The 25295-nt window shown below is 40.8% G+C and overlaps 1 protein-coding gene across 3 annotated transcripts in view; it reads left to right on the top strand.

The window, feature by feature from the left end:
* Positions 1-265: 265 nt before the first annotated feature.
* Positions 266-25295, top strand: part of LOC121280870 (serine/threonine-protein kinase Nek6-like) — a 360301-nt gene continuing 335271 nt past the window's right edge. Inside the window, exons 1-2 of one of the 3 annotated variants that reach the window (XM_041193189.1) lie at positions 270-391; positions 17522-17643. The gene's annotated coding sequence lies outside the window, so the exon portion shown is untranslated. Of the gene's footprint in view, positions 396-17521; positions 17644-25295 lie in introns of all 3 variants that reach the window. The other 2 variants (XM_041193187.1, XM_041193191.1) reach the window with 2 other exon arrangements.

Below are 25295 nucleotides of genomic sequence, written 5' to 3'. Positions count from 1 at the left end.
ACCTGCAACCCAAAGGTTTTGAAACTGTTGTACAAATACCTTGCCATGATGTTGCCCTACAGTCAACTAAAGATTTACTCTAATTATGATTGCCGGTATTTTATTTCTCTGCTCCACCCTACGCCAATTTCGACACATACCACCCCATCATTCTGCACGTCAGTATTTAAGCAATCGCTTTTTATCACAATTGGCCTGTTGATTTCCAGTCCCCACCCTACAGGTCACGTCAGGTACCGTGTGAGTGAATTCTTCAAACACCAATAGAAATCAGCACAAGGAAAGGGGAGAGAGCTATGTTGAAGTGCACGTATGTTGCACAAACCTGCTTCTAATTCTGATTACTCTCATGCTTGACCAGGCAACTATGTTCAAGGCAGCACACTTCATGGTAAGTACGTAGTCCCTTTCTGGTTAAACTTATATTAAGCAGCATTGTAATGTTTAAGTGGAAGGGGAGACATGTCCAGCTATGGAAAACTTACAGTATGTTTGACTAATGTTCTCTTTCTGCACAAAGTGATCTTATATTGAACAAAATGTAAAATACTGCTGCATTCGAGTGGATTTAATAAGTGCTCTTATGATCTACTCAACACGTCTTGATAAACAAATCTCACCGACAATGCAATGCTGATGTGGCTTACGGTATGGATAATCCACCTTCTCAAGTTACCATTTATAGCAAATGCTGCACCTCATAATTATGTAGCCTGTTTATTGGAATAATGTTAGTGAGATAAGGTGATGTAAATTGGGAGAACGATCATATATAATTGGACATGTAAAGCCCCCTTAACATTCACTTGGTGGATATATTTCTGAAGTTAATCAGCAAATATGTTTGCATTTATATTTCCCTGGACTTATTTGTTAGAAGTGGAGGAGGAGCCTCTGAAGTATATTTGCATGGCAGTGTCTTTTCCCATTTATTTTATAATCTATAGAGGTTTGGAAATAAACAGGACACAATTACAATTTTGGTTGTTTCTTTACAAATATTGCATTAATCTGGTCCATTTGAAGGAATGGTGAAAGTATCTTACAATATTATTTTCCATTATGGCACAGAGAATTATGGACTCTTGCAACTTGATAGGGCTCAGTACAGAGGAAGTTGAGAGTGGAAAGGGTAATATGCAGGAAGGTTATTTGATCAAAGTTTCATTGCTTGAACTGAACTGAGAAGAAACAGTTGAGCAATTGGATACAGAATAAACAGAAAAGAATGTGGATAGGAACCAGTTTTTTTTTACGCAAATAGTATAATTGCATCAGTTCGTAGAAAAGCAGTTACAATTTAAATATTGCTTAACTGACGCCTATGATGTCACAGATTGTTGATTAGGGTTGCCAACTGTAATTAAATGTATTCATTTCATCACATGGCTTGCCCCAACGCTCTTGCCATTCGTCGGCCAAGATATCCATCCTTGTGACTCACTGCCTTCTAACACCAATTGTGAGGCAAAAAGACTCATTATCCACTTCAATGATGCTTGACTGTCAGCCAAACAGCCTTCTTTTCCCCCATTCTCAATATTCTCATAGGTAAAGAGAAATGTTCAAAGAAAATGACAAGGATCTCTTTTCAGGTCCCGATGATTTTTCATCAGAGTTGCACACAGCAGTGTCCTGGGGATTGATCTCCAATTCCTGGAGCGTCCAGGTCAAACCTGGAGGGTTGGCAACCATAAGGCTGGTTCAGCACCACAATGACATGGCACAATGGAGTTCTGTAAACATGCTTCCTTCTCTAGTTTATTTCTCAAAGTAGGTTGGCTATTTAAGGAAGATACAAAAAGGTGGTGAAGGACTTCATCCCAAGGAGAAGATAGGTAGAATACACAGGTTGGGATTTTATGCTTGGCTTGGGTTGATGCTTTCCCAGTGTAAATATCGGGGTTAAGCCCACCCCGCACTGGCAGCTCGCCCACAGTCATTTCAAGGTGGGTGGGTTGTTTAGTGGCTCGAGGCGAGACCTCTGCCCCTACCTGGGGAGAAAGGCCCGGCTCTGGGAACAGTGTGCCCTGCTCCGACTGCACCCAGTCCCCAGCAGCCACCTTTGCTGGAGACAGACACCAACTTAAGTGGGGGCTGTTCAGGTGTTTCACCAGGGCCAGGCTGGCAAGCCCTAGTGAGGGGATGGGGGTGCTGGGTGGACAAGCCAGTGGGAGGGTGGAAGGCTTTGTGGGGAGCTTCATCCAGGAGGTGACCTCACCACTCACCCGTCACCAACCTGAGCGGCGAAAGTTGACAGATTTCACACTTAGCACCAGTCTACACCTGCCGTGGGAAAATCTGCACTGCAGGCAGGAAAAAGAATTGGCTATTTAAGGACCTCACTCAGTTGGCCCACGGGATGATGGGCTGATTGACACCTCCCTAGCTGTGTGTTAAATTGCGGTGGGGTAGAAGCAGGTGGTTAGGTGCCAGGAATGGTGCCCATGCCATTGCCCCCAATATTATGTCCCTCACCTTCCTGCCAACCTGCCCCTGGGGAGCATAAAATTCACCCCACAGTTGCAGATTCTGATTGCAAAACAATGTTTAGATCAGCAAAGGTCTGTCAACTGATCTGATTTTTACCTTTGACTGTGTCTCATACCTCTGTTTCCCAGGTGACTCATTTCTAGTATCATACAAACTGTGCCAACGTTTTGCATTTTCCTACATATTTAAAATTTTAAAGTTTGTTCTATTCTCAAAAACTAAGTGGCACAGGATACAACTGGAGCCTAATCTTTAGACACTTTGTAAGCTTTTATTTGCAGAAATATACATTACAAACGTGCACCTCCAAACCCAACAAAACTGTTTCAGGCTGCTTCTAATGGGGCACAAATGATTCCCCAATTGATACCTACCACCTGAACACAATTACTCAATTATTATACTGTACAATTGGCAATGTTTATTAATAAAGCTCCCATCAGAGATGAAACAATTTTCAAATTCAGCTGGAGTTATTCTGTCCATGTTGTGAATCTAAAGTAGTGCAGGCCTACTGGATGGAATCTCACTTCTTACTTTGTGCACTCAGGAGACAGACCTGGTGTGAGGCATAAACAAAACCATTTTGCAGGGATGCTGAGACACCAGCGTACTCTATGCTCAAGTGAGAGACAATCCAGACTGCCTTTGCATTTGTTCTTATTGAGATGAGCATTAATAGAAGCCTATACAGGACACTACATCCCTCTGTCGGTAAACCAGTAGTCACATGCATTGAATTGAACAGCTAAATAGTTCCAAATTTGACCATTTTTGAATGAATATGTAAATACTCAATTCAGATCATTTTGGGGTTAAGTCTATGACCTTTCTTTAACAAAAAGTGGTGCATATGCCCCAAGAACAAGCTGTCCTTCCAATGTGTATGTCTGCTGTCATTACCAGAGGGGCGGCCTGGGTAAACAGAAAATGATACATCCTTAATTCCTGGCCAGAATGACTTGTTGGATGGAGTAGAAGTGCCTGTTATCTCTTTGTGGTGTAGAGGTGATTGTGCATCTTTTTCCTTCAGGATGTGGTGAGAGGGAAGTATCTCTTGCTTTGTCAATTAGGGGAATCAGAACTTTGCATTCAGCTTTGTGAACAACCAGGTGTTCCAATATCTCCCTGTCAATTGTATATCAAATATGTTTCATCAAGTGCAGGTGGAGGACATTAACTGGGATTTCACTTGAGCATATATAAAAAGTCTCCGATCTGGGGTGCTTTATCCACTTCAGAAAAAACATTTTAAAGGAAACTTAAGTAATCAAATTAAAGTTTTGTCTTTCATTACAGTGCCCCTTGTAAGGGGCTGTCAATTTAATTAGTTCATTTGTTAATGTGTTTATTTTTATTCCATTGCTTTACTCAAGAGTATAAAGAGTCTTACTTACTGAAACTGTGGTGTGGTTGTATTAAAAGATATATGCTTATAATGTTTCACTGTACATAATGGAAGACTGTGTAAAGGTCTAGTACCACTCCATCAACTGGCTTTCTGAAGTAGAACACTCCAAAACCAAATGTAACGATGCAAGAAAAGCCAAATACTCATCCTTACCAGCACGGGATGAACCTAAAGGTGACGGGGAAAAGATCAATGAAATAACTTCGTTCAATGCTTTTGTAACTTTCGAGACTAATTTTAGATGGAACATAATAGTGACAGAGGTGTACCCAAGATCTTTAGTTGCTCACTGTTGAACTGTTACACAAAGAATCTGAGTTTTGATCCTAACTTTAACTTCTATCATCATTTGACTATTCTAAAGAGTCAAGTACATCACACAGTTTTTGATAGGAGCTGGAATTCAGGAAAAGGAAGAGACAAATTGACAGAAACCGTTCCAATAACAAGTACAATTGACATTGGTTTTAACAATCTTCATTGAGGGTTCTAAGCTCATGTCAAAAGAGATGCACTAGTAAGGGCAACACCAGGCCTGAAGGGAAAAAGGTGAAATTAAGTGTACTTTAGCTCAAAAAAAAGTTGTTGTGATCATCAAGGAAAGGCAGATAGTCCTGGAGAATGAAATATATTCTGTTTCTGATATTCAAAATCAGTCCCAATCACTCTCAGGACAGCTATAGCACAAAAGCTAGATATGGAGTAAAACTTCCTCTACTTGCTTCCCAAAAAGAGTCTCAGCCTTACTTCAGTAGAGAATCCAGTACAGTACTGCACCAAATAGCAATGTTCTATTTCCCACTCTAGGTATCAGGTGATCCCTCTGTGTGAAACTTGCAACCTGGGCAATTTCATGCCGTGTGCCCACCGGGAACAGGATTGAGGCTACCCAAATGCATTTCTTAAAAGACCCTGACAACTTGCAGATAGATGAGATTTTCATTCCATCAGTCTGGGCAGAATTTGAATGTGCATCCCAGAGGAAAGGGGGCAATGTCTAAAGCACTCTGTCCTGCATTGTGGTAAAATAATAACATTGCTATAACAAATTAGTTTCCATATTTTGTTCTAAAATAATATTTTTCAGACTGCGATGGTAAGACACGGAAGGTAGTTCATTAGAAAGCTATAGATCTTTATTAGTTTTAAATTGAATCATAAGTGAAACCATACAGTAAAAGGTCAAATGTTTCCAAAACTGTTTGCCAAATCAAGGAAAACAAGTGAAACCATTTGTTAAGCCCTTTCTAATGCATGAGTTCTGTGCAGTTACAATGTATTAATTCACATCTCCACTTGCTAGCTTTTACTTAGCAATTCTTTCAATACATGTGCCTCTTGACCATCTGGCTTTGTTTATTGAGTGGATGAAATATTTTGGCAATTGTTATCCAGGGTTACAAACTGGGACCACGTTGTTAAATCATAAGCAAACTTATGGAAACTTAGCAAGTTACATTGCAACTTCCACATTGATGTAAAATGGCTTTGTTAGTATTGATTCATAAGTGGTTCATAAGATGAACCTTCAGCCCTGTGCTTGTGGCCCCCCACAATTAACTTTCAAAAATAAATATTGTGCGTTAGTATGAATAAAAATTTTCTATTTATAATTAGATTTATTTTACTTGAAACAGGAGACTATTTAATACTGATTGTAAATTCTCATTGTTCTACATCTCTCACAGGAAAAGTATAAGAATAAATGCACATTATAATGTGTATTATGGCCCACATGATGTAATATTCTGTGTCCCTGCAACTATTACAAGATGCTTTCACATGCAATTTATGCAATCGATAATCATTACGATAGATTAAATTAGGTGCTTTCATATTATTTACTGGTTTGCAGTTTTGGAATAGTCCAGTGAATGTACACATTTGCAAAGCTGTCACATAAACAGAACGAGGAATATATTATAATGTAAATATATGGAACGTATGTCAGTATATGTGGCTGTAAATCTAGATCTTTCCACAGCTGAAGCAGGTTTGCTTACTTATGTATTTTAATGAATAGTTCATTCAGTTTTATCTGCCCCCCCCCCCCCAACCCATCCCAAATTTTGCCATGGTTGCACCGGCCCTGGTTTGATTTTACATCAAGTGTAGTGCATTGGAATACAGGCTTTTCAATAAGATTCAGATACTGAAAGTGGCAAGGTACTTGGTCAGCAGTTCAGCAATAAGTCAGTAGTGGTCCATTTACTTACAAAAGAGATGAGTGGAAGCTGCAACCAAGCATGTGATAAGAGCAGTCTGTCCAGTGCATCTATGTACTTAGCTGCGAGGCTGTTTGGAACAGGGATCCCATAGCCATCATGAACAGAGTTTATGCATTTTATTATTGTCTGTGTTCAATGTGTTTTATGGTTAGGCTGGAGCTATTTGTCCCAATTCAAATTATTTCCAGCAGCAAGCTTTTGTGAATTTTAAAATAAAGATTAGCTATTATCCCCACACTTGCACCTGGGGTTTAAAAACACGATGTCCCACACATACTATCACACAAAGATTAGATACAGGAGGAAAAAACAATACAATTACCATCTGGAATTATTTCAATCCCTTTTTGTAGCAGGCCTGCAGTTTCTTGGTTAAATTCATTCTTTAGCTGGATTGAAGGTCTTGTAAAAGCAGAGGATCCTCAGTAAACTGCGATGCTTTTTGTAGTTAAATTTCCAGGAGGTCAGCTCTCAGGTGAAGGTGAAGCTGGGGGGCAGAGCCCTTCTCCCACTTTCAAGGTATAGTTGTATATTACGTTGGCTACGTGATTGTCTTGTAGCTGGTTCGATGGTTTAGATGGTGTTTCTGAAGGTATCTGTCCCAGGGCAGCTTCTACTGTTATATTATAAAAGCAGGTAACAAAAATTACAAGCCCAAAGTCCCCTTTTCAAGTAAGATGATGTGTGAGACATGTAAACATCCTGTGTTGTGGCTTTTCATACCCTGAGAGTTTCAGACAGCCAAGTGATTTGTGATTGGCATGAGGAGACATCACAATACAATGATAGGTTGATGAGATGATTTTATATTCTGCTAACACTTGCTGAGTTTCAATGCCTCTATTGTCCATGGTGAAGCAGAAAGATGAGTTGGCTGGTATGTTATGGTCCTTTTCTGCTGACAGCCCATCCTTGTTATGTCAGCACAGGCATGGAGATACTACAACTTTTTAAAATGGACCCTGATGGCGGTGTAAGGTGGCTACTGAAGATTCACCTGACTTTTGTAACTTCAACAGGCTAGCAAGCTTTCCGGAAAGTTTTGAACTGGATTATAATGGGTAGGGGTTTCCCCCTTGAATGGACATTCTTAAACATCACACCTCTGTGGAATTTCACACCTGCTATTATCACAGCTTACTCCAAAATACAGCGACAATAGACTCCTAGATTTTCTGACTCCAGGTGTGCCATGTAAGAAAGGAGACCTATCTACAAGTGAAGTGTTAAAGACCACCATTTACCTTCCATTAAACACCAATACCCTTTGGCTATCTGAACCTTACTACTGAAAGACCATAATTTGCTTTTCAGATATGTATCAATCACCTTTGATCATGTGATCGAAACTGTTCTTTGATATTGAAAATATTATACTCCAAAACCAATAATAGATCTTGGATAGTCTGAAAATCCACAGCAACAATACTGCAGCTGCAGAGAAAGACTGTGCCATCCTGTTATTTCAAGAACTGCAAGGCTTAAAAAAATGTTTTAGAAAGCATTCTGCAGCCTGCTTCCAAAAAAGCTGAGTTCACCTGTAAAGAAATTGGATCTCCAGTTAGAACATCTATGAACACCTGTCTACATGCCCTGCTGAATAGTCTTCACTTTGAAGCGATTGATTTGGATCTGACCCCAGCCATCTAAACTTACTTGTACTTCAGTTCCAGAGTGGGAAAAATCTTCCTCCTTAATACTTATGCTGCTAACTATATTCTGTTTGATTTTAATACTTGTTTTGTATCTTTCTTGGACAATTGACATAGCGTGGACTGTCCAGGGTGAATGTATGAATAAGTAATACCTCTCATTTTAAATCCATGAAAGTCTGCTACTGGTGTCTTTGAAATGGACTGCACATTATCGGGAACACACATCTGACTTTTCAAAAATAAATGACACTGATTCCGGATGGAAGGAAAAGGGAATTGGGGATTTCAGTTTATTTCTCTCCCCTGCTGATAACAATCCTTAGCAAAGGGATGTGTGACTTTCGCAAGCAGTTTTGACTGCCCATATTTTAATCAGGTATTTGATGGAGTTTCAAGAGTGTCTGGAGCTGAATATTGCCAAGTCACACGATATGCTACGGTCATCGTAAACAGCTTTTGATGTCCTCTTTAAAAAAAAAAATCACAGCTTTAAAATTTGCAATGGCTTCATGCCAGTACTGGGCATGTTTATAGCCCTTTGGGTGCCCTTCATATTTATATTTACCATAATTACTATGATATATACATTATAATTCTTTATTAACCCCTTGTAAACAGATGGCACACCACGACATCTGATCATTGGCCCAAAGCCTCTGTAGTCAGCTCTGTGCAGCAGTTACCAGGTGGCTTCACCTCTGCCTATTAGTACAGATGGGATGATACTGACAGATGGAAACAGCCTGCTTCTGTAGCGTGACTTTCTGTCATCCCTCCATTGCTCCTCTTCCTCTTCCTCCAAAAGAAACAAGCAAAGGAATGCACACAGGAATGCATTATGAACTTTTTAACTGCTTGTACACAAACTTTCCTGAGTTCTACCTTCCTGTGTCCTTTTGAACTCCAGCAACAACTTTTGGAATTGAACAGTGCGCTGCTCCCTCTCCAGATGCAGGTTAATCTCAACTACAATCAAGAAAAGGCAGGCTCCAAATCTTTAATGTTCTTGATAGCCCCCCTCCCATAAGAAGATATTTTACAGTGAAATGTTGCCTTTGGTTATATAGGTTGTTATAAAGTTAGTTCAGTTCTAGAACATGATCTAGCTAGTATAAACTTAATTGTTCTTTAAACTTTAATACCACTTCATCGTAATTCTTAAAAACATCCAGATGTTGGAGGGTCTGAAATACTCAACTAAATTTAGGTTTCTAAGAAAACACAGGAAGTCTTCACAGCCCACTATAAGAAGTACAATATGCACCCAAAATATAATTCTTGAGGTTATTAGGAGAGGTTTGTGGATTAAGAAATGCCTCTTGCATTGCTTCAAACTGCTATAGAAATACACGTGACGATTCAGCTGAGATTTATTGAACAAAGAAGGAAATGACGAGCCAAAGCTTTCGTTCTCCTGATCGTCGCAGACCGGATGTACGATTGAAGATGTGTGTTGGGACCCTGTGGAAATCCTGATGCTTGGACTGCCGTGGGAGTGGCCGAAGAAATTTCAACTTCTAATGTGCTCGCCAGGACTTGGCGTGAATGTGAAATTCCCCTGCTCCCCGTCTGAATGTCTCCAACCCAGAGACCCTAGTCTAACATCTGGTAACTACACAACTGCCACCCAATCATTCCCTCGACCCTCCAATTAACCCCTGACCCAACTACCAACTGACCACCAAACTACATCCCTGACCTGACTACCCACTTACTCACCTCATCCACATATGCACATCACCCACCTCACCCACTTACCCACCTTACACATCTCACCCACCTACCCACTTACCTACCTCACCCACATGCTTTCCTCACCCATCTCACCAACTTACACATCTACCCCCCTCCCCATACCCACCTCACGCACTTACCCACCTATCCGTCTCAACCTAGCCCTAACTCTACCCACCTCACGTTCCTCATCCATCTCACCAACTTACCCACCTCACCCACTTACCCATCTGCCCATCTAACCATAACCCTAACACTACCCACTCACCCACCTCACCCCCTACCTACCTCACCTTCCTCACCCACTTACCCATCTCACCCACTTACCCACCTCATCCATTCATCTACACCCATTCATTAACATTCAAACTGCACCTGTAAACTTACCATACGGCAACCAGTGCTGTTAACCTGGGTGTGTCCTGTCTTCCTCTGACTCTACTCCATTCTGACAGAGTTCTCCAAAGGACACTGTAGTACACATGTCTGTGAAAGCTAGGCTTGGAAGACCCCAGTAGAAAGGTGCAGTTGTGTTGAGTCAGGGGAATCTCTGAGTGCAGAGGTAATCTGATGATCATTGCTGCTGTCTGGAAGATCCGAGCCAATATGATTCCGATTGTTTACCATCCAGGCTATTGTCTGAAGGCCATGATGTAGATTGAGGGCTTTCTCACCTAGTTGCCCCCATCCTGACTCTGTCCCTGAGTAGTTGTGGTAGTAATCTGCTTAAGGGACGGTCTCCTGCTCATGTCCATGCCTTGTGGTCTAGCACTTTCCTCTTTAGTTGCATGTGAGTGTCTCCAATTTTCAATTTCAATGAGCAACATGACCCAGAAAAAGCATAAATGAGGTGATTTCCTGTTGCTTTCCTCATTCACCCTTAAAGGAAACACCAGGCCCCTTCCCGAAGGGCCCTCTGCCTGTAAGCAGCTGTTGCCCCTCAAGATCTCAGCTCTTTTGCCATCACCACCAAAAATTTGCTGATTCTGCCATTGGCCAGGGATCATAACCCTGAACATGGGACCCTAATGTGGGCCTGATGCAACTTGCAAAAGGGCAGGGAGGACCCCCTATCCTCTGAGATCTGAAATGACCTTTCTTACCTTTTATCTGTCCTAAGTGCCCAGCCACTTAGTTTTTGGCAATATTCTTCATCAGAAAAATTGTATAGATTTAAAAAGTTTGTGTTTCAGGGATTCAATGGCTATGAGAACATTTAGCTTGTGATAAACATGCTGCTCTGGGATGGTTTATGTCATGTTGTCTATTCCATTGTATTCCCTTTGTTAGTGTAATGTGCTGCATGTTTGAATACATTAAAATGTAATTAAAATATTTAAAATGCGATCTTTGTTTGTGAATCTTTTCAATCATCTAATTATCTTCCCAAACTTTATTTTAAGATTTATTGTGCTATTGCGTTGTGCGCTGGTGTGTCAATGTGACACTTGGCATCTGGAATGAACATCTCCTTGGAATTGCAGCCACACATTACAACGTGCAGAACCCATTCCTCATCCACTGGTTTAACTGTGAGCAGCTGGATTTCACCCATGTTCATCCTCTGTATTAATCCTCAGTGTTTGCAGCTGTTTGACTCCAATGTTACTTTAAACCTCATTGATGGGCAAGTTCCACAGAGATGCTACACAGTTCAGGCCCTGCTGACCCAAGCTGAATGAGATCCTTCTCCAGGGTTTATGCTGGGGGCTGCCTGAGCCTGCTTGTGTGGTGGGCGATATTAAATTACCTGCACAACCCCCGAGTTGACATCTGATTAATAACTGAAATGTGGAGGAGATTCGCACCAGGCCTTCATACCAAACTGATGCAAATCTCTTGTGCTGCATTGCCAGACTGGTGTCAGAGGAAGTATTAAACTGCATCAGAGTCGTCAGCACGCAACAAGTGAATTTATATCACAGTATAAGTTGGGCAATTATTCATCATTACATTTATAGATGGTGAAAATTCACCTTAGGTAACAATTATTGCGACTGTAATAGTGACATGAGGCAATGAAAGTTCTAGCATATTCTCTTGACACATTAAGAATTCACAAAACAAAGCTCATAAATGTGGTACAACTGTCGATCTTGTGCAAAACGTTGTTTTCCTCAGTCTGTATCTGAGTTTACCTCTACGGTTTGCAAAATATTTACTTGTTCGATAATGTGAGAAAATTATTCAGTTCAGAAATTCAGTAAAAGTGAAGCATTTTAAAAATTCATTTTCAGGATATGGGCAAAGCTGACATCTATCACCCAACCCTAATTGCTCTCGAGAAGGTGCTGATGGTGGGTTGTCTTCTTGAGCTGTGCTGTCTGTGCGGTGAAGGTACCGTCACGGTGCTGTTAAGTAGGGAGTCCCAGGATTGTGACCTTGTGACGATGAAGGATTTAAATCAGTAATTGATGGTCACAATTCAAATTCAATGTCCTGATAATTTTTTGCTTCCATGCACAATCTTGTAAACAAGTTACTGTTTTCACAGAGAGGATACATGTTGGAGATCAGTGCCTTGTAAAAAATGAACCATTGAGTTGGATCACCTGGGTATAAAGCAGCTGCTTATAGCACATCAGTGGAACAATTTTTAAAATTTCTCTATTCACAGCAGAAGCTGCAGATCACTCTAAAGAGTTTCTAAGTACAAACGGTACTGGGAAGGTTAATAATTTTTTGAAGGCATTTATTTATCCCCTCTTCCACTTGCTAGGCCCTTCCAACTCAATACACCTTTTCTGATTGAACAACTGAGCCATTTGGTCTTCGGGTGAGCAATGATACTGAATTATTCATTTCCCCTTGGAGACAGACCAAGTCCTCCTGAGATCAAACATGGATTAAGAGCTTGGCTTGTCTAAATTTGGAAAGCTGCCTCCCACTACAATGTAGCATTGTCTCCAAGGACATACTTCATGGTTTCCGGGTTTGCTGACGACAGCTGGCGTTTCAGAGCTGGATTTGAAATGTAGCATGGACTTGTTTCACAATGCATGCGACAACTTCAATATTTATTTACAATAAGCACAAAGAAAACGGAAGTAGTGTACCAGCCTGCTCCAGGAAAAGCCCTATCTCCAGCCCAAGGTTCAGTCCAGGAACCAAAGCCTGACAGCAGTGGATAAGTTCACTTATCTTGGCAGCACACTCTCTTGAGCTGTCTATATTGATAACGGGACAGATGCAAGAATTGCCAAAGAATACTTGGAACATCAGGTCTGGGAACAAAGAGGAGTAAGTCTGCCTACTGAACTGAAAGTCTATAGAGCATGAGTGCTGCTCACTCTGTTTCACGGATGTGAGATCTGGGCTGTGTACCACCATCATACCAAGAAGCTCAACTACTTTCATTTGAGCTGCTTTCAGAATCTTCTGAAGATCAGAGGGCAGGACAAAATACCAGACACTGAGGTGCTCACCCAAGCTGGCATACTTCAGTTTCCTTTGTGCTTATTGTAAAGCTGGAGTTGCCCAGCTCTGAAACAACAGCTAGTGCACTGTCATCAGCAAACCCGGAAACCATGAAGTGTGTCCTTGGAGACGATGCTGCATTGTAGTGGGAGGCAGTTTTCCAAATTTAGACAAGGCAAGCTCTTAATCCACATTTGATCCCAGGAGGATTTGCTTATCCTTGGTCTGTCACCAAAGGGAAATAAATACTTCAAAACACTGGTCACCCTTATACCAAACAGCTCAGTTTTCAGTCAGAAATGGTGTATTGAGTTGGAAGGACCTAGCAATTAGATGTTAATCACAATAAGTGCTTGTCGTGGAAGAATGAGTCCAAAGCTAGTCGTTTATCTCAAGATGGTTCATTCTGAAGATAGCTCTTCAGTACAGCAGACTTTTCCAGTCTCTTGCACCCCAGAATGTTACAGCTGTATCCATCTATACCATTTGAATGGTCAAACCAATGTCTATCATCTATTTTAACAAGCAGTTGTACTTAACAATGTAACTGCCAGTCAACAAGAAGATTGTCAAGGTCCAAAACAATGTAATTACTAACACAAAAACAGAAATACCTGGAAAAACTCAGCAGGTCTGGCAGCATCAGCGGAGAAGAGTACAGTTAACGTTTCAAGTCCTCTTTGCTCTTCTCTGCCGATGCTGCCAGACCTGCTGAGTTTTTCCAGGTATTTCTGTTTTTGTTTTGGATTTCCAGCATCTGCAGTTTTTTGTTCTTATCTCTGTAATTACTAACACATCGACAGGTTCCCCCTTTTTGTTTTTAAATTAAAGCTTTTGAAAAATTAAAGAACATTCTTTTCAAAACAAATAGAAGGAAATCAAGTCATGTATTTGCACATTTATAGATCCCACATTTCCTTTATGAAATATATATAAACAATTATACAGCAAAAAAAAGTTTTTGTTCATTTCATCATTATAAGATTAAACACCCCTCTTCCAATCCATTTAGTAATTTCTTGGAGCAGGTATTCCTTTTCATAAAACCGTCTGATAGTTGGTGACTTGTGTCAACCCATCCTATCTTAGAGATCTTCCTTCTCTCTAACATTTCTTTTATGCTAGCTAGATCTCTTCTTAGCTTTTTCTTCAGTGAAACGTTTCATTGAATGAACATTATTCCAAAGAGACTGGTTATCAACATAACATCCTATAGGCAAACCTTTCTCTCATTGCCCCTTGTATAGTATTTCTGTCAGTATATTGGAAAAGTAGACTCCCATATCTATCGCTTCTACTAACGCCAGTGTTTCTGCAGCTAAGGTGCTTTTCACTACCTTTTTTTATTTTCATCTGGAAGATTGGCAAGTGCAACATCACTAAAAATAACCAACCTCATATCTTCCAGTTTACCATAGGCTGGAAACTTGAGTGTGCATCTCTTTGAATTTATTTTTTTTAATGTTTTATTTGCTCTTAGATGATCTTCAACTGGAGCTTTTGAGTTATCAAAAAGGGAAACTAGGTTTGAAATGCTAAATATGTAAACATGGCTGAAGTTTAGAATGTGAGGTGTGAAGAACATTTGCATTTTTAGATAAATTAGGTTAGTTTGAATTTCAAAGTGGTAAGATATTAGTAGCCATATGAAGCTAAGCCAAACAGTGTGTTTATTTTTCCCAAAAGTTACTGATAATATGAGGACTATGAAAGATTATGAGAAAAGTAAAGTTGCAAAGACATATTGGATCAATGGAATTTACATTAAAAAGGGTGAAACATGTATAAAGGGGATGAGGCTATGTGAAAGAGGAGAAGGCATTCTAAAATCTAACAAGTGTGAAAAGCCTCTAGCCTCTATGCTTCAAGTTGCAGTATAGAGGAACCAAAGCTAAGAAAATTCACTGCGAATATCACTGTCCAGGATATTGTGTGCTTTGCCTGGGTCTGTTGGAACATATTTGTTTTTACTGTTGCCTTAATCAAGGTGTAACTGGGAGTCAGATTAATTAGGAGATTTAGGAGTTATGGTAGTAGTAATTTGTAGACCTAGGCAGATGCTTAAAATCTTTTTTTCTATTAATAAATGTTTAATTTAGTTTTGTAAAAAAAAAAACCCTAAGACTCAGTAAACTTATTACAACTGAATTCAAGGCACGCATCTCAAAATGAAATACAAATTGCAAAACAGTTGTGGCAGCTGTTTCAAGTTTCCTTCTGGGATTTGAGCAGCTTAGCATTTACCATCCGCAGTGCCAGAACACTTCCAACCTTGAATTCCTTCTTTATATTCTCAATTACCCATTGCTCAAATTCTACAGACTCTTCCCACAGGAAATCAATATGCATGATAAAGATTCCTGCTAGTTTCTCCTTATGGCGCCAGTAGAACATTGCAGGGCCTGCCTTTAATTGAATGCAACCTGTTTTCAACAGGAAGGACTTCACGGAAAAATACCATTCAACCCATAAACACACTTGTTCAATTTCCACAGCTTTCCTTCTACATCACCAGCTTCACCCTTCAAAGAGGCAGCTTTTACATCAATCGATTTGCATTCCCAGGAATATGATGCCAAAATAGCTAAAAAAGGCTCACTTTCCCTGCAGTAAGCGAGTCCACCCTGACATCTTGATCCCCAAGACTTTCTTCAAAGCCTTGGGCTATGCGTCTCATTTTAGCCTTGTACATGCCGCCTGGAAGTACCTCTTCTGTACAAATCCACCTGTGTGATCAGCCTAGCTGTCCCCTGTCAGGTACTTCAGTATATACCCTAAATTCTTTCCAACTTTTTTTGTTTGGCTTCCTTTATCAGCTTATTTTCCAATTTATTAGCAGCTACTAAAGCCTCTCGATCATAAGGGCTTCCACTTCTATTGACATTCCTGGCTTGTTCTGTAGCCCTCATTCTTGTCAAGCTACGACCTCCACTCGCATTCCTCTCTCTTTCTGGACCACTGCTATATGATCCTTTCTGCATGCAAGCAGAATCCCGTTCGCAAGTCCGTGATCATTTCCAGGGGTCACAATCACTTTCTGGTCCCACTGTCAGGACTCATACTGCACTTTCTGGACTTCCACATCATTACCTTGGTTTGCTAATCCATGGATCTTATCTCCTGCCCTTCATCCTGCATATTTAGCCAATGTTTGTATTTACCAGTAGCCTTTCCTGCTCTCCCTATGATGGTAGCATTCCCCACACACTGGCCCCCTCTGGCGTGTATGTTACCTTTGTTCCTACTTTGGATAGTTGCCCTTTTGGACAAATAGCCTTATCCTGTACCTCAGTGTTTCTTTGCTCATTGTCAATTGACCCTCTATCTGCCATAGTCTGCTCCTCATAACCGCCCAGTATATGTGTGTATATGTGTGAAGTGCACAGTGCCTCTTCACTTTCTATGTCCTGTTCAGAACCTGTAAAGGTATAGTCAATGCCAATTAACCGCGAAGAGTGTTTGCTAACAGTTTGGATTGTCGTATTGCAAAATCGTTACATTTCCATCGTTCCCTGTCACTTTGCCAGGGCACTTCCACTCTTTCCACCCTTCCCTTTTGTAATATCCCGTGTCTTCACGTCCAAACTGCATTCCCAGTGGTCTTATGCGATGCCCTAGGGTTCACCGAATTTTCTCCAAAATCTCAGCTTTAATGAAAGATTTTCTGCCTACATGCAAAGCGTTAAGATGAGGAGAAAAGGTGGAGCAGGGGGAGCTTCTGACAGCACCGAAGGCAACTTTGGATTTCTTCCGTACACTGACAGGTACGGACTGTACCCCCCAGCTATTTGCAAAGAGTTCTTTGCATGTACTGCCCATGCCGGCGTTGTTTGCAATTTGCAACCTGGTTGATCGGCCAATATTTTATGTAATGTCATCTATCACCACATGGTTTCTCTTGCACAGACCATTACTGACTGGGCTTTCAGCTGCAGTGTGGATAACTGTGATGTTCAGATTCTCACACGTCTCGAAATTCCTCATTCGCAAACTCCCCACCATTATCTGTCAGGAATTTTGTTGGTGTTCCTAATCCTTTTTCCACCCATTTCTCCATGACCTTATTGATAATGGTCTGTTTGTCCTTCCTATGTATTACAGTGGACAGGCTTAATCAGGTTGCCATATTTATAAAGTGTAGCAAAAAAATACTCCAGCCCTTGTCCAATACTTTTAAGCCCATTGCCACTGCATCGTTAAACTCCCTGGCTAGTGGCAAGCTCACAACAGGTCTTGCGATATTTAATACAAATTTCACACGGAGCAGTGATTAGCTCAATGAGGTCATCGCCTCCTTCATCAACCACTCCAGCATCTCGCAGTCGAGCCTTCAGTTTTTGTAGCACCAGATGTGCAAACTGTCTATGCAACGTCCAAATAATCTTTCCGCCTACCAAATTCTTATTCCCAGAAGTTAACAACAAAACCTCATGAACTTTTTGATGAGAAATATTTGGCTTCCTCAGTGGCAGGCAGTAATGGCCAACCAAGTAAAATGTCAAAATGTAGATCCATATTTTTTCAGAATGCAAACGCTCTGTCCTTCTTCATGTTTAGTGTCGCCTGAGCCTTTTTCATTGCAGATCGAGGTATCTCGCTAGAGACCACATCAGCACTGATGAACAGACTGATCGCCACTCTTCTCCAATGGAGGACTACCCTTTTGGAAGATGTTGGTGTGTTATCATCTCCAAACCTGAAGCAGGTAGAGCCTTCATACTCCTTAACTTTCTGAGGGTCTGCATCATTGAGAGACTCCAGGTAGCAGTTAAGCCAATCCATCCCACATACTGTGGAAGTGTAATCGCTGTCCAGAATGGCACAGTTGAATGAATCGACCATCAAGATATACATCATTGGATTCAAACTCTCAGTGGCCAACACAATTCCATCATGGGAGTCCCCATCATCATTTTCAGCTACAGAAAAATCCGTCTCATGGGTTACTTCAAAAACATGATTCTTTTGCTGTGGGCAATTCATTGCACTGATAACAATCATTAACCATTCTCTGTGCATTGTTTGGGTTTAATGCCTATGATCACCACCCTGGACCCACTATTTGTCTCAACTCTCAAATTGGCTAAGGTTATGATCATTTTCAGACCACCTGTCATTAACCCTGTCTTTGTATTGGAATTTTCATCTAATATTTGGGCGATCTCAAAATTCAGCCACTGTGGTATCCCCCACCCTTTGTTTCACGGCATAGTTGTTCATATTTGCTAAGAAAGTGGCTGGGAACGCCTGTTTCCCCAGAAATATTTTTAGGGCAGCAGCCATGTGGTCTAGGTGAGAGTCTTTCCTATGGAATGGAACCACTGTCAGTACTAGAAGGCTATCAATGTGGGAAATGCAAGCAAAATCGAGTAACTCAAATGCCAATACCAACTCTGGAATTTTAAGTTCACATCTCTGCAGTCTCTTGTACCACTTATAAAAATCCATGTTATATATTTTGCGTGACACATGGACTGATCATCTGTTTTTCTAAATCTATCAAAGATTCTCCAAGATTCATACGCTTCCAATAACTCATCCTTTTTGTAAAACGTATCCAAAAATTATAATATTCATAGTCCAAGTCATCCATTTCCATCTCTGAAAACATTTTGCTGCTAATTGTACTCTTTTCTGGTAATGATAAAGCCAAGGCCATGCCTTGCTTCTTCCAGGGTAAAGAAATAACCCGTGTCTATGTTTCCACCTTGTTTTTCCATTGGCGATATGGTTCAGACTCAGGAAAAATTGGTGGATAGTCAAAGCTTGAGATTTTGCATCGTCCTTCTGCTATTCTGTAAATTAAATTAGCAGCGCTATGATTCTTTTACCCTGGAGGATTGAGAAAAAAACTTCACAGACAGCAATCAATCACCAAAGCTTAAAGTTCATCCTCTGCTACCAGGTTAATCGCAATAAGTGCTTGTCATGGAAGGGTGAGGTCAAAGATAGTCTTTTACCTCAAACTTGTTTATTCTCAAGACATCTCTTCAGTACAGCAGACCTTTCCCATATCTTCCACCCCAGAGAATTACAGCTGTACCCATTTATACTATTTTGATGGGTGAACCAATGCCCATCACCCGTTTTAACAAGCAGTTGTCTTACATAATACCGTGTAATTCCCAGTCAACAAGAAGATTGTCAAGGTCCAATAATAATGTAATTACTGATACATTGGCAGAAGAGGGGATAAATAAATGCCTCCAAAAAAATTCTTAACCTTCCCAGTGACACTTGTACTTAGAAATTCCATGCCATATTGAGACAGTCACAATGGAGTTGGTCTGGCCATGTAGTCAGAATGCCTGACATTCTCTTACCAAAGTGAATCTTCTATGGAGAGCTTGAGTCTGGGGTGCACTCTCAGGGTGGTTAAAGGATGCAGACTTCACTTAAGAATTTTGAATTTGAGCTTAGAGACACTCAACCAGGATTGCATAAATCTGCTGCAACCACATTGAAAAAAATGATGCAGCCTCCTTTGAAAGCAAGTGCATACCAGAAGCAGAGACAAAACACGAGGAGGGGAAATCCTGAACAGTAACCTGACCAAAGCTCAGTTGTCTGCGGTAACCTGCCCTATTTGCTGCAGCACCTTCTGGGAACTGATCGGCTTTAGCAGTCACCTACATGCCCTACCAAACACGCCAGATGATGAACATGATTGTTCTCGAAGGATAAACAAGAAGAAATATAATACAACGCAGTTTGAGGAAGTGTAGCATTCGCAGAGTGCCATCCATTGAATATAAATTTAATGCGGATAAGTGCGAAATTGTACTCTTTGGGACTGAAAACAAAGATATACTCAGTGGAAACATTCTGGAGGCTATAGATGAACGGAAAGGCCCAGGGATTGGAATACATACTTCTCTGAAAGTATGAGTGCTTGTAAATAAAACCATTAAAATGTCAACATCGTCTTGGGAGGCAGAGTACTGGAAAAAAGAAGTTAATGACACATTTATATAAAAGGTTACTTAGGCTATTGTTAGAATCCTGTGGCAATTTTACCCCAGTGTAGCCTACAGCATCAATTCACGAGGATGATCACATGGTTGGGAAACTGTACTCTTGTTATCAGGAGGCACTTAAGATTAGGGAAAATTTAACAGAGGGTTTGAAAAGGATGAAGGCTTTCGCTAGAGTGAATAGGGAAAAATTATTTCCTTTGGTTGAGGATTCAGTTACAAGGGATCAGCAATTTAAAATTGTCACTAAGGGAATGAGAAAAGCAGTTACAAATATATTCTGTACAAATGAGTCTTTGAAGCCTGGAATGCATTGCCATAGGGATTGGTTAAGGCACGGGCAAAATGAGCTGAATAGCTTCCTTCTTGCAGAATAGTGGGGTTAGTTTTGGATTGCTCTAACAAAAAGCTGATACCAAGCATGATGGGCAGAATGGCCTTCTTTTAAAAATTTATTCAGTCAGTGTTAGGGGTGACGCAGGCAAAGTCAACATTTCTTGCCCATCCCTAATTGCCTTTGAGAAGGTGGGGTTAAGATGCCTTCTTGAACTGCTGCAGTTCATGTGGTACAGGTACTCTCACAGTGCTGTTACGAAGGGACTTCCAGGCTTTTGACCCTGCAACAAAGAAGGAACAGCCATATATTTCCAAGTCAGGGTGGCGTGTCTTGGAGGTGGTAGCATTCCTGTCTGTCTGCTGCACTTAGTCCTTCTAGGTAGTAGAGGCTGCGTATTTGGAGGTTCTGCTGATGAAGGCTTGGTGAGTTGCTGTAGTGAATCCTGTAGATAATACATGCTGCAGACATGTTGCACCAGTGGTGGAGGGAGTGACTTTTTTTTGAGCTGGTAGATGGGGTCCTCATCAATTGGGTTGCTTTGTCCTGAATGATGTCATGAATGATTGCTGAATGGTGCTGGCAAGGCACTTACTCAGACAACTGGAGAGTATTCCTTCACACTCCTGAATTGTGCCTTGTAGATGGTGGACAGACTTTGGGGAGTTAGGAGGTGAGTCACTCACCGCAGACTCCCGAGCCGTTGACCTCTTTCAGCCACAGTATTTAAATGGCTGGTCCAGTTCAGTTTCTGGTTAATGGTGATGCCCAGGATGTGGATGGTGGGACATTCAGCAATAGCATTGCTATTGAACACTTAGCCAAGTCTGTGGTTCAGGTGGCCATCAAATATTCCATGACACTATTCAGAAAATAGGTTCTCTGTTGTCTTGACAACAGGTTTCCTTCAAATACTCTTCCAAAAGCAGATTAACTGACCTTTCATGTCACTGTAGTTTGCGAGACAATAAATAATGTGCTAAATCTCTGTTGTGCTTTCTTACAAAATAACGTGAGATGCTTTGAGTTGTGCTGAGAAACATAATAAGGCAATGTGTAAATTGAAGTTCTTTCTTTTATTGCTTATTGCTACACAGTGGGAATATGGGAGAAAATAAATCATATCAGAACTGATGCATTGAAATAATTAACCACTAGTGGATCTCCTATGGCACTGTTGATGGGTGGGCTGGAGAGTGAAGCACCCTTGGGATGTATCTAAGCTAAAATTGAACCGTATGTAACCATACCTGTTTCTTTAGGTGCCCTGCACAAATCTTGTGGAGAAATTATTTAAACAGGCAAATTGGAGCTGCAGATAAGCTCCTGTGGTAAATAAGAGAGCACTTTAACTGCTTGTAAATGTACAGTTCCAGGTCAAAAGAGCCCAGCGTGAAACAGCAGCCTTTTTCCCAACCCAAAGCGTTGTGTACATCTGTTCGGGGGTGGGATAATCTTCCCCCTCACCACTTAAATGATAAATTGGCAAAGAGGTTCACCTACTCATTTACAACTTACCAAATGGAAATGAATATTGGAAAATGAGGCACGTTTGGCAATATTTGGAAGGTCAACACACATAGGTCAATTGTATTTAACTTGAGACTTCAATTCTGATGCTGTACTGTTGTAACAATTGCACAAGCCCACACTACTCTAAGCCTTGATAAAATTTACATTCTAATTACACTTTTTTTAATATTAACCATGGTCCATATCTGTTTTCATTTATCTACAGCTGTTCCGCAAGTCAACCAATGTAAATGTAGCTGGGTTGTCAAAAATGGGGTGAAAGCAAGAAAATGTTTCCTATGTTGGAATGAGGAAGAGATTTTTTTATGCAGCGATCTCTTAAGGCCTGCAAGACATAGTCTAAATGTACGCTGGAAGCGGATTTAATAATAGCTTTCAAAAGGGAATTGGATAAATATCGGAAAGGGGAAACATCTTCAGGGCTGTGGGGAAAGAATGGAGAGTGGGACTATTTGCATAGTTTTTTCAAGAAGCCAGCAGAGGCACAAACAATAGATCAAATTGGTTGCTTTTCAGAGCTGTATCATTCTAGTTCCTGTCTCCACTTTCTTTCCTGCTCCTTAAAGAGTACCCACCTGCAGGGACTCTTGCTTTCACTGGGAGGTACTGTGGACTCCTCCCCAAGGTGATGAACATCCTGCCAACGTGAGATGCTTCAGAAATGCTTCAGGTAAATTGAGGCAATTCATTGGTCTGGGAGCTGGGATTGAAACTCATAGGAGTCTGTTTGAAGGGGTAGGCATTTTCTGCCTGTGTGAGCAGGCAGTTTAACACTGGGAGCCTTGTTTCAAAGCACCTCACCTGAAAGCACAATCAATGCTGCAGAAATGCACACTGGAACTGATTACTTCCTGAAGCCTATCTATCAAAGCACTGTTAAGTCCTGGTTTGTTGCTTACACCTTATAAACACTATTGACACAGACAACCGCCTCAAGAGGATTTCATTGTAGATTCAACAGTTATATTTTGTTCTCTTTTTCAGTGTAGAGAACACAGCAGTTTCATAAATGATAATCAAAGGATCTTGTGCTGTTCTGTTAACCAATTGCTCTCGAAAGAGTAGGATACTTCCACTTATCGTTTACGATGGCATCTAGCTCCACTTCAACAGCCCTGATTCAGGCTAGTCACATTTATTCTGGGTAAATAAGGGTCCTTTGGATTTGGAACAAGTCATTAAAATTCCTCGACAGCCAAGTTGGTGATAAATACAAGAAGCATTCCTGCTGAGATCTGACTTTCAGCACAGAAGTTTCTCGAGAGGAATACAATTTGAGAAGAATAATGGAGCCATTCATTTCTTGCCAGGCTGGGTTGCTAGCCTTCTGCGTTTCTCAATAAATGTCACCGATACTATTTAGGAGCGTTGAGAACATGGCTGTAGTAGTTACGTTTTCAGAAGTAATTTAAATATTCATTAAGGAACAGATTAATGCCACGCTATTTAAAGGCAGACATTATGCTTTTTAGTTTTGCCTCAACCTAGAGAGGATTTGAAGTCACAGAAAAACTGGTTCATGACAATGAAAGAGTATTGAATAAATTAAGATATACAAAGGCTGTTAAAGTGCAGCTAGTAACAAGGAGAAACTCCTTTCCCCTGTGAGTGGTGAGTATTTGGAACTTGCTGTCACAGTGAGTTGTTGAGGCTGAAAGCATGAATGCATTGAAGGGGTAGCTAGATAAGTACACAAGGAAGGAAGAAATAGGTCATGCTGATAAGGTGAGACAAAGTGAAGTGGGATGAGAGTCTTGTGGAATATAAACACCAGCATTAGACCAGTTGGCTGGAATAGCCTGTTTATGTGCTTTAAGTTCTATGTAATTCAAATGTCTACAAGCAGTATGAGAAGGTTTTTTGAAGGCTTCACCATGTAGTTGAGTGTCTTTTCCAGCATTCAGCTGCATTTATCAACACGAGCATGGTACTATTACAATGACTTCACATTACCTCATGCGATTCAATTGGCATTTAAAACAAAATAAACAAAGCAATAACTCTTGAGAAAGCCAATGGCAAGAAACTGCAGCAGAGAAGTTGTATACTATGTGAATATTTAGCCGTTGGGCTACAATTTGGATGCTATAGTTCTAGTAAATCAATGGAAATATTTCATATGTGATTGAATCAAAATGTAAATCACGGTTAAAGTTTTACCTCTGTTTGTGCAGGAGCAGGTCAAACTCAAAACAATACACAGATCCAGAAGATTTCTCCTTAACATGCAATGGGACAAATCACCAAAGAGTTGCCTACCATAGAAATGGGCCTTAAGTGTATTCCATTACAATCAGGGCAGGATTGAACTTTATCTGTAAAATATTTGATGATGACTGGCCTGTCTCCAATGAAAGAAACAATTCCTATGGAAGCAATGTCATAAAGTCACGCGCCGGGATTTTCCGCACCACACTACACCTGCCCGCCCTCCACCACGATCTCCCGGTCCCGCTGCGAATCATTTCACTGGGTCGCCACCTCACCTGCGGAGGGTCCCACCTGCGATAGGGTTCTGAAAATCCCGGCCAAAGAGTATTATGGCACAGAAGGAGGCCATTTCACCCATCCAGTCAATACCGGCTCCCTCTAGAGCAATCCAGGCTTGAGCTATATAAATGTTCAGTTTAACTTCCCTGCTTTTGTACTCAATACCACCATTTATGAAGCCCAAGGTACTCTATGCTTTGCTAATTATTCTCTCAATATGTCCTGTTGCCTTCAAAGGCCGATACTCATGATCCCCAGCGCCCTCTGCCTTTGCATACTCTTTAGAACTGTGTCATTCAGTCTATATTGCCTCTCCCTAGCCTCTTTGCCAAAGTGCATCACCTCACACTTCTCTTTATTAATCTCCATCTGCCACTTGTCTGCCTATCCTGCTGGCCTATTTATGTCCTATTGAAGCCAATTGGTATCATCTTCATTGTTTACCACAACTCCAAGTTTGCTATCAAGAGCAAATTTTGAAACTTTATCCTGTATTCCAATAACCAAGTTATTTAGAAATACTTTAAAAAAACAGTGGTCCTAGCACTGACCCTTGAGGAACACATCCTCCAGTCTGAAAGCTTGATGTTTCCACTCCTGAAGCCAATTTTTTAGCCAAGCTGATTCTGACCCTTCTACCTGAGCACCTCAATTTTGTTAACCAGCCGTTTGTGCACTATTTTGTCAAATGCTTTCTTAAAATCCATATAGACAGCATCCACTGCCTTCTCTTCATCTGCCTTTTGTTACATCGTCAAAAAATTCCATTATATTAGTCAGGCACAATCTACCTTTTTCAAACCTGTGCTGGCTTTCCTTAAATAACTCAAACCTTTCATTTGTCTGTTGATTCTTTTCCCCTGATTATTGTATCTAAAACCTTACCCAGCTCTGATGATAAACTAACTGACCTGTAGTTACTAGGAATGTCCTTACACTTTTTCTTGAATAGGAGTGCCATATAAATATATAGATATGTCCCCACCAGGCAGTTAAACTCCCTGCCCCAGCCCCATCACATAGGGA

This window comes from Carcharodon carcharias, chromosome 8, assembly GCF_017639515.1.
Source record: "Carcharodon carcharias isolate sCarCar2 chromosome 8, sCarCar2.pri, whole genome shotgun sequence".
NCBI lineage: Eukaryota > Metazoa > Chordata > Chondrichthyes > Lamniformes > Lamnidae > Carcharodon > Carcharodon carcharias.
The sequence above is the reverse complement of the archived record's forward strand: the minus strand, read 5'-3'. Positions and strand labels throughout refer to the sequence as shown.